This window comes from Oncorhynchus keta, unplaced genomic scaffold, assembly GCF_023373465.1.
Source record: "Oncorhynchus keta strain PuntledgeMale-10-30-2019 unplaced genomic scaffold, Oket_V2 Un_contig_2991_pilon_pilon, whole genome shotgun sequence".
NCBI lineage: Eukaryota > Metazoa > Chordata > Actinopteri > Salmoniformes > Salmonidae > Oncorhynchus > Oncorhynchus keta.
Window position 1 is genome coordinate 108,082 of NW_026286793.1, and position 9,320 is coordinate 117,401.

Genomic DNA, 9,320 nt, shown 5'->3' on the forward strand with positions numbered 1-9,320 from the left:
ACATCTCTTAGGGAAATGTAACTCATGATACCTGGTGATGTCATCTCTAGGGGGTGTATCATGATACCTGGTGACTTCACATCTCTAAGGGCTTTCATCAAGATAAGCAATGTCATCTGTAACATCACCATCAGTATTGGCTTTATGGAAGGTGACATAGTGGCAATACACCCTACATAGGGAGCTGTTATGTCACCCTTTATACACACTTTATATTGCTTATGAAGACTGTATATATGATATATAAAGCCTTTATAAGTTGTATTTAGTTTAATCAGTCTATTATTCTGCTTTACCAACAACAGAGACCATGGTGGAGAGAGTTGTATCGAGCCTGGACCTGAGGACACCAGAGACCATCGTGGAGAGAGTTGGATCAAGCCTGGACCTGAGGACACCAGAGACCATGGTGGAGAGAGTTGGATCAAGTCTGGACCTGAGGACACCAGAGACCATGGTGGAGAGACCAAGTTGGAGCCTGGAGGACACCAGAGACCATGGTGGAGAGAGTTGGACCAAGTCTGGACCTGAGGACACCAGAGACCATGGTGGAGAGAGTCTGGACCTGAGGACACCAGAGACCATGGTGAGTTGTATCAAGCCTGGACCTGAGGACACCAGAGACCATGGTGGAGAGAGTTGTATCAAGTCTGGACCTGAGGACACCAGAGACCCAGTCTGGTGAGACCAGAGAGTTGTATCAAGTCTGGACCTGAGGACACCAGAGACCATGGTGGAGAGAGTTGTATCAAGTCTGGACTTGAGAAAAGTGAGTTTTAACTGAATTGTTTTCAAACCGAAATATGATGAAAGAGTTCATTATACTTGAGTCCCAGACAAATAACACAATCATGATCTATTTTGTCAAACCAACTTAAAGGTAGAGTCAGCGATATGACGTAGATGCACAAAGTAAACAGCATAGTGGGTACATTTATACAACAACTAAGAGCGTTGGAGCATTAGGCTAAACTTCTCTGTTTTGGTCCCGTGGCTACCACTCTGTAAGAGAGTGAAGAGAACCCTTTCACATGGGCAGATACTGTGTGTGACTGTGTGAGAGAGAAGTCGGGCATCTTGCTCATCACAATATCTGTGGTGTTGCTCGTACAACATAATTTATCTGACTCTTGTTGTGGTAATTTCCTGTATAACTACGTGATGAGAGAGCAAACCACACACAAGTCAGAGTTATATTATAAAGTCCATCTTTAAGCATATATGAGCTTCACCATAGCCCTTTTTGACTCTCGGATCAATTCAGTGTTGATAAATGAATTCTCTGAGAGTCCCTACAACACAATTCTTAGTATCATTTATAGCCAAGACACACCCCTCTCAACTCGCATAACGAACCACAGATCTTAGGAACAGTTCACAAAGAACCTTTTACTTGAAAGAGGAGTATCCCATAATTCATAGCATTAGCTATAAATTACCGTTCAGTTTGGTCTCTTTAACTGAGGTTCTGATCTTGTTCTTGGTACCACTTAGGACCAAAACATTACCTCATCCAATGGCATATATCAATTGTCAATTCTAGATACTCCCATCCCAAATTACACCCCCTCTTCTCCCCACTCGTGGAGAAGCTCACTAAGGGAGTGAACCTCTAGGTCATATACTATGAAAGATATGTTCAACATCAGAAGAGGTGGTATAATGGTCCCAGACACTGCCATACTCCTCCCCAGACAGGGATAAGAAGGGAGTGACTGGAATACAGACATAATGGAGCCCTTTACATGGTTTAGGAATAGTTACAGACACATTCCCATGAGAAGACAATGTTCCATTCTGTCCTCCTCCCCTTCTGATATTCTACATAGCACCAGATGCTTTAACAGATACATATTTGGCGGCAGCGTAGCCTAGTGGTTAGAGCGTTGGACTAGAAACCGGAAGGTTGCGAGTTCAAACCCCCGAGCTGACAAGGTACAAATCTGTCGTTCTGCCCCTGAACAGGCAGTTAACCCACTGTTCCCAGGCCGTCATTGAAAATAAGAATTTGTTCTTAACTGACTTGCCTGGTTAAATAAAGGTAAAATAAAATATGAAGACGAGCCTGACCTCTCCCCTCTCCGGGCCCCAAGTGACTGAGCCCTAGCTGAGAAGGGATTACTGCCACTGCCAACACTATAGTCCAAAGGGAAACATTCTAATAATGACAAGTATCTCACAAGCATATTACGAAAATAAAACATCTTATCTATGTGACCCAACTAATTCTGATTCACCCTTTGCACATGGCTAGAAACTGTGTGGGACTGTGTGAGAGAGAAGTCGGGCATCTTGCTCATCACAATATCTGTGGTGCTGCTCGTACAACATCATTTATCTGACTCTACCTTTAAGCTCTCATCCTAGGATCTGCCAGAAATCAGACCCCAACATCTAGAAAACACTGAAAAACTGGACCAGAACCTCTACTGTTTCCTCAGTCAGGCAGGAGACCGCTTCCTGTTGTCGATGACTGTTTGCCTCAACAACAACAAAAATCTTCAATCAAATTATTACTTGTATTTGAACTGCAACAGTTCCAGACCAGAACGATGTTGCTTCCTGCTTCCACAAACATTCATTAATGTGACACTAATGTCAGATTATGGTCTGCTAATGAGTGTACATTCTGAGACTGTTGCTCACTTATATTCATTTTTATTACAATTCTATTTAATAATTATTAATTCATTATTACATGAGATTGTCCATTTTAAATAACTACTACTTTTGACTTCAGGGATTCCTCAGAGCTGTAAGACTTGTGACCATGTTGAGGTAAGTCATAATGTCAATTCTTACTTTTACATACCTGCAGGAGTCAGGCACAGTCTCATAGCCAGGTGTGTACTGACCAACCATTCATACTGGGATATAGACAGTCCTGTGTTCTGCTTTAGTAATATAAACACAGTCTCAAAGCCAGGTGTGTACTGACCAACCATTCATACTGGGATATAGACAGTCCTGTGTTCTGCTTTAGTAATATAAACACAGTCTCATAGCCAGGTGTGTAGTGACCAACCATTCATACTGGTATATAGACAGTCCTGTGTTCTGCTTTAGTAATATAAACACAGTCTCAAAGCCAGGTGTGTACTGACCAACCATTCATACTGGGATATAGACAGTCCTGTGTTCTGCTTTATTAATATAAACACAGTCTCAAAGCCAGGTGTGTACTGACCAACCATTCATACTGTATATAGACAGTCCTGTGTTCTGCTTTATTAATATAAACACAGTCTCAAAGCCAGGTGTACTGACCAACCATTCATACTGGTATATAGACATCTGCTTTATTAATATAAACACAGTCTCAAAAGCCAGGTGTGTAGTATATAGACAGTCCTGTGTTCTGCTTTATTAATATAAACACAGTCTCAAAGCCAGGTGTGTACTGACCAACCATTCATACTGGGATATAGACAGTCCTGTGTTCTGCTTTAGTAATAATATAAACACAGTCTCACAGTCTCAAAGCCAGGTGTGTACTCTGGGGATATAGACAGTCCTGTGTTCTGCTTTAGTAATATAAACACAGTCTCAAAGCCAGGTGTGTACTGACCAACCATTCATACTGGTATATAGACAGTCCTGTGTTCTGCTTTTAATATAAACACAGTCTCAAAGACAGGTGTGTAATAAACACACCAACCATTCATACTGGGATATAGACAGTCCTGTGTTCTGCTTTAGTTAATATAAACACAGTCTCAAAGCCCACCATTCATAGTATACTGTCTCAAAGCCAGGTGTGTACTGACCAACCATTCATACTGGTATATAGACAGTCCTGTGTTCTGCTTTAGTAATATAAACACAGTCTCAAAGCCAGGTGTAGTGACCAACCATTCATACTGGGATATAGACAGTCCTGTGTTCTGCTTTAGTAATATAAACACAGTCTCAAAGCCAGGTGTGTACTGACCAACCATTCATACTGGTATATAGACAGTCCTGTGTTCTGGTAATATAAACACAGTCTCAAAGCCAGGTGTGTAGTGACCAACCATTTACTGGGATATAGACAGTCCTGTGTTCTGCTTTAGTAATATAAACACAGTCTCAAAGCCAGGTGTGTACTGACCAACCATTCATACTGGGATATAGACAGTCCTGTGTTCTGCTTTAGTAATATAAACACAGTCTCAAAGCCAGGTGTGTAGTGACCAACCATTCATACTGGGGTATAGACAGTCCTGTGTAATATAAACACAGTTCTGTACTGACCAACCATTCATACTGGTAATAGACAGTCCTATAAAACACAGTCTCAAAGCCAGGTGTGACCAACCATTGCTGACAGTCCTGTGTTCTGCTTTTAGTAATATAAACACAGTCTCAAAGCTGGAGGTGTTCATCTAAACCAGATATAGACAGTCCTGTTTAGTAATATAAACACAGTCTCAAAGCCAGGTGTGTACTGACCAACCATTCATACTGGTATATAGTCCTGTGTTCTGCTTTAGTTTATAAACACAGTCTCAAAGCCAGGTGTGTACTGACCAACCATTCATACTGGGATATAGACAGTCCTGTGTTCTGCTTTAGTAATATAAACACAGTCTCAAAGCCAGTGTGTACTGACCAACCATTCATACTGGGATATAGACAGTCCTGTGTTCTGCTTTAGTAATATAAACACAGTCTCAAAGCCAGGTGTGTACTGACCAACCATTCATACTGTTATATAGACAGTCCTGTGTTCTGCTTTAGTAATATAAACACAGTCTCAAAGCCAGGTGTGTAGTGACCAACCATTCAACTATATAGACAGTCCTGCCAGGTGTGTTCTGCTTTATTAATATAAACACAGTCTCAAAGCCAGGTGTGTACTGACCAACCATTCATACTGGTATATAGACAGTCCTGTGTTCTGCTTTAGTAATATAAACACAGTCTCAAAGCCAGGTGTAGTGACCAACCATTCATACTGGGATATAGACAGTCCTGTGTTCTGCTTTAGTAATATAAACACAGTCTCAAAGCCAGGTGCTGACCAACCATTCATACTGGTATATAGACAGTATGTGTTCTCTTTAGTAATATAAACACAGTAGTGACCAACCATTCAAAGCCAGGTGTGTAGTGACCACTGACCATTCATCCTGGGGTATAGACAGTCCTGTGTTCTGCTTTAGTAATATAAACACAGTCTCAAAGCCAGGTGTGTACTGACCAACCATTCATACTGGGGATATAGACAGTCCTGTGTTCTGCTTTATTAATATAAACACAGTCTCAAAGCCAGGTGTGTAGTGACCAACCATTCATACTGGGATATAGACAGTCCTGTGTTCTGCTTTATTAATATAAACACAGTCTCAAAGCCAGGTGTGTACTGACCAACCATTCATCCTGGTATATAGACAGTCCTGTGTTCTGCTTGTAGACATTCAGGATTTTAGCTGATTTTGCTGTCATATTTTGTCATTAGACAGTTTGGTGATAAATCACCAGCATTCCATGTAACATTGAATAAATATATTTGATTAGTTACTTTGTTAATAGTTTCCAGACACAGATTAAGTATAGTCCTGGACCTTAAAGAACTTTCTATTGAAACTTCCATTGAGCATGCTTTTAGTCCAGCACTAGTCTCAATCTGTGTCCAGGAAACAGGCCCCATATGTATTACTGACATGCTTGTCCTTGTTCAGGACTCCACACACTGGCTTCAGATTGAACCCTTGACTTCCACTGTCCAGGGAGTGACAATGTTCAGGTAAAATAACTACTTGTAACATTTCATTCCACCTGATAGTGTATTTCCCCATTACCTTTGGGAATAGTCTTCTAATCCAACCTCTCCATTTGACCATTGACCCTCTACCATCTTGTTGTTGCCCTCAGACACAGGACACACAAAGGGAGTTATGAGTGCACAGTGTCTGGCTCCGCTGGCTGTGTGAGAGAGATGTCATTCTGAAGTATCACTTCAGGAACTGGGGACCCTACAGTCAACTTCTGAAAGACATGCAGTACACACAAGGTGGTCCATTGCTGGACATCACTATGGAGTTCGGTGAACTGGAGGAAGTTCATCTGCCACACTTTGTCTGTTTAGGTAAAACCATGTAGAAATAGTATTCAGAAAGACATTTCCATGTAACTGAGTTTTACTTCCTGAATTAATGAATAAACTATTCTGTGAGTTTGAGTTTACTGTGATCTGGTACCTCATATTCTTTGTGTTTCAGTTGGATGAATAATTCAATATTTGTCTTTCTGTCTCCTTTGTATTGTGTTGTTCAGGGACCAACCCTTCCCTGAGGAATGAGATGAAGATTCTTCATGTAGAGAGGAACATGGAGTGTCTTTAGAGGAAGTGCATGAGGTCACCAGATTCCATGTTAAGATTCTCCATCCCAAGTTCTCAGCTATCTGTTATACTGAGCTATATCTTTCTTGGAACGTAGATGTCCACTGTGAGCTGATGCTCTATCTGACAGTGAGACATGTGGGAAAAACAACACGCTTTAATGTCCCGGAAACATAACATGAACAAAAGTGGAAACACAAATGAACAGAAATATAAACGGACAGCGTGAAACCCAAATGCCAACAAAAATACACTCAAACAAGGAAACAGGAGAACAAGCCTGCACGAAACAGAAGCGGGCTGAACAGACTATATATAACCCTACCCTAACAACCAAACTAGAAACAGGTGCTACCAATTAGACAGAACTAAACGAACACAGAACAATAGAACGATAGCTAGTAGACCGGCGACGACGACCGCCGAGCGCCACCCGAACAAGAAGGGGAGTCACCTTCTGTAATATTCGTGACAGCGACACAAACAACACAGAGTTACTCATACAGTCAATAATACAATAGAAAAAGTCTATATACACAGTGTGTGCAAATGAGGTAAGATAAGGAGGTAAGGCAATAAATAGGCCATGGTGGCGAAGTAGTACAATATAGCAATTAAACACTGTAATAGTAGAGGTGCAGTAGATGAATGTACAAGTAGAGATACTGGGGTGCAAAAGGAGCAAGATAAATAAATAAATAAATAAATAAATACAGTATGGGGATGAGGTAGTTGGATGGGACATGTCAATCATAACTTAGTACTTTAGTACCAGATGTTATTCAGAGTGATATAACCTCATGTTGTTTATCTTTCAGATGAATACATCTCTGACACCCGTTCAACTAGTAAGTAACCATGAGAGTTACAGAGCTTTCAGAAAGTATTCAGACCCCTTGACTTTTGCCACATTTTCTTACGTTTCAGCTTTATTCTAAATGGATTAAATCAATCTACACACAATACCCCATAATGACATCACAATACCCCATAATGACATCACAATACCCCATAATGACATCCCAATACCCCATAATGACATCACAATACCCCATACTGACATCACAATACCCCATAATGACATCACAATACCCCATACTGACAAAGCAAAAACAGACAAAACTGAAAGCTTGGCACACCTGTATTTGGGGAGTTTCTCCCATTCTTCTCTGCAGATCCTCTCAATCTCTGTCAGGTTGGATGGGGAGTGTTGCTCCACAGCTATATTCAGGTCTCTCCAGAGATGTTAGTTCGGGTTCAAGTCCGAAGCTCTGGCTGGGCCACTCAAGGACATTCAGAAACACCCAGGTGAACCTTCGCCCAGTCTGAGGTCCTGAGCTCTCTGGAGCAGGTTTACATCAAGGATCTCTCTGTACTTTTCTCCGTTCATCTTTCCCTTGATCCTGAATAGTCTCCCAGTCCCTGCCGCTGAAAAACATCCCCACAGCATGATGCTTCCACCACCATGCTTCACCGTAGGGTTGGTGCCACCACCATGCTTCACTGTAGGGATGCTTCCACCACCATGCTTCACTGTAGAGATGGTGCCAGGTTTCATCCAGATGTGACGCTTGGCATTCAGGCCAAAGAGTTCAATCTTGGTTTCATCAGACCAGATCATTTTGTTTCACATAGTCTGAGAGTCTTTTAGGTGCCTTTTGGCTAACTCGAAGCAGGCTGTCATGTGCCTTTTACTGAGGAGTGGCTTCAGTCTGGCCACTACCATAAAGGCCTGATTGGTGGAGTGCTGCAGAGATGGTTGTCCTTCTGGAATGTTCTCCCATCTCCACAGAGGAACTCTAGAGCTCTGTCACCTCCCTGACCAAAGCCCTTCTCCCCCGATTGCTCAGTTTGACTGGGCGGCCAGCTCTATGAAGAGTCTTGGTGGTTCCAAACTCCTTCTATTTAAGAATGATGGAGTCCACTGTGTTCGTGGGGACCTTCAATGCTGCATACATTTTTCGGTACCGCTCCCCAGATCTAGGCCTCAACATAATCCTGTCTCTGAGCTCAATTTCGAGGCTCATAGCAAAGGGTCTGAATACTTATGTAAATAAGGTTCTGTTTATTTTTAATACATTTGTAAACATCTGTTTTCACTTTGTCAGTATGGGGTGTTGTGATGTCATTATGGGGTATTGTGATGTCATTATGGGGTGTTGTGTGTAGATTGATGAGGAAAACATTTATTTAATCCATTTTAGAATAAGGCTGAAACGTAACAAAATGTGAACAAAGTCAAGGGGTCTGAATACTTTCTGAATGCTCTGTACAAACCAATGGCATGAGGGCCAGTCAACATGGTTTACTGTAGGACCTGGACTAGTCCTGATTGTAAAATACTGTCTTCAAGAACAATGACATCTCCTCCAGGACTTGATGTAGATTAACCTGGTTCTGAATGCCCCAATGACATCTCCTCCAGGACTTGATGTAGATTAGCCTGGTTCTGAATGCCCCAATGACATCTCCTCCAGGACTTGATGTGAGATTAGCCTGGTTCTGAATGTCCCAGTCTGTTTTTCTATGTTTGTGAAACCGTCCCTAAATGTGAATATGTGATATGTTCAGGTCATTATTGTAAAAGAGAATGTTTTCTCAAGACTTGTTATTTTAGGAGTCTGCTTCTAAATGACTGAAATGTAAATGAACAAATGTAGTTATATTGTAACCTGACTCTCTTAGGTGCTGTGTTGGGGGCAGGAGGTCCGGCTGAGAGCAGTCTGACCGGTTCTGCAGAGCAGCAGCTGCGTTCTGTACGGACAGAGTTTGTGAAACGAGCGTCAAGAGCTGTCCTGGATGGTCTGCTGGACGGACTCCTGCAACACACAGTCATCAACCAGGAGGAAATGGAGTCAGTGAAGGTGATCGCTGAGAGGGCAGAGAAGGCACGTGACATCATCGACATGGTGTTGAGAAAAGGAACTGAGTCGTGTTCCAGGATGATCAACATTCTTGGGGAGATGGACCCCTGTCTTTGTTCACAGCTTCAGAT

At 42.0% G+C, this 9,320-nt stretch overlaps 2 long non-coding RNA genes across 5 annotated transcripts; one reads left to right on the forward strand and one right to left on the reverse strand.

Annotated features, from left to right (window-relative positions):
• Window positions 1-302: 302 nt before the first annotated feature.
• Window positions 303-760, reverse strand: LOC127923507 (uncharacterized). The gene is made up of 3 exons (XR_008114559.1): window positions 713-760; window positions 609-656; window positions 303-340 (listed from the first exon to the last, which is right to left on the reverse strand). It is a non-coding gene; the product is annotated as an uncharacterized LOC127923507 (long non-coding RNA).
• On the forward strand, window positions 690-5,355 carry LOC127923506 (uncharacterized). Of its 4 annotated transcripts, XR_008114556.1 has the most exons (6): window positions 690-769; window positions 2,741-3,177; window positions 3,839-3,919; window positions 4,079-4,163; window positions 4,915-4,995; window positions 5,255-5,355. It is a non-coding gene; the product is annotated as an uncharacterized LOC127923506 (long non-coding RNA). The 4 variants fall into 4 exon arrangements; XR_008114558.1 differs by lacking the exons at window positions 690-769; window positions 4,915-4,995; window positions 5,255-5,355 and adding an exon at window positions 4,498-4,580 and having other exon boundaries at window positions 778-3,177; window positions 4,079-4,161; XR_008114557.1 differs by lacking the exons at window positions 690-769; window positions 4,079-4,163; window positions 4,915-4,995 and having other exon boundaries at window positions 778-3,177.
• Window positions 5,356-9,320: the final 3,965 nt, after the last annotated feature.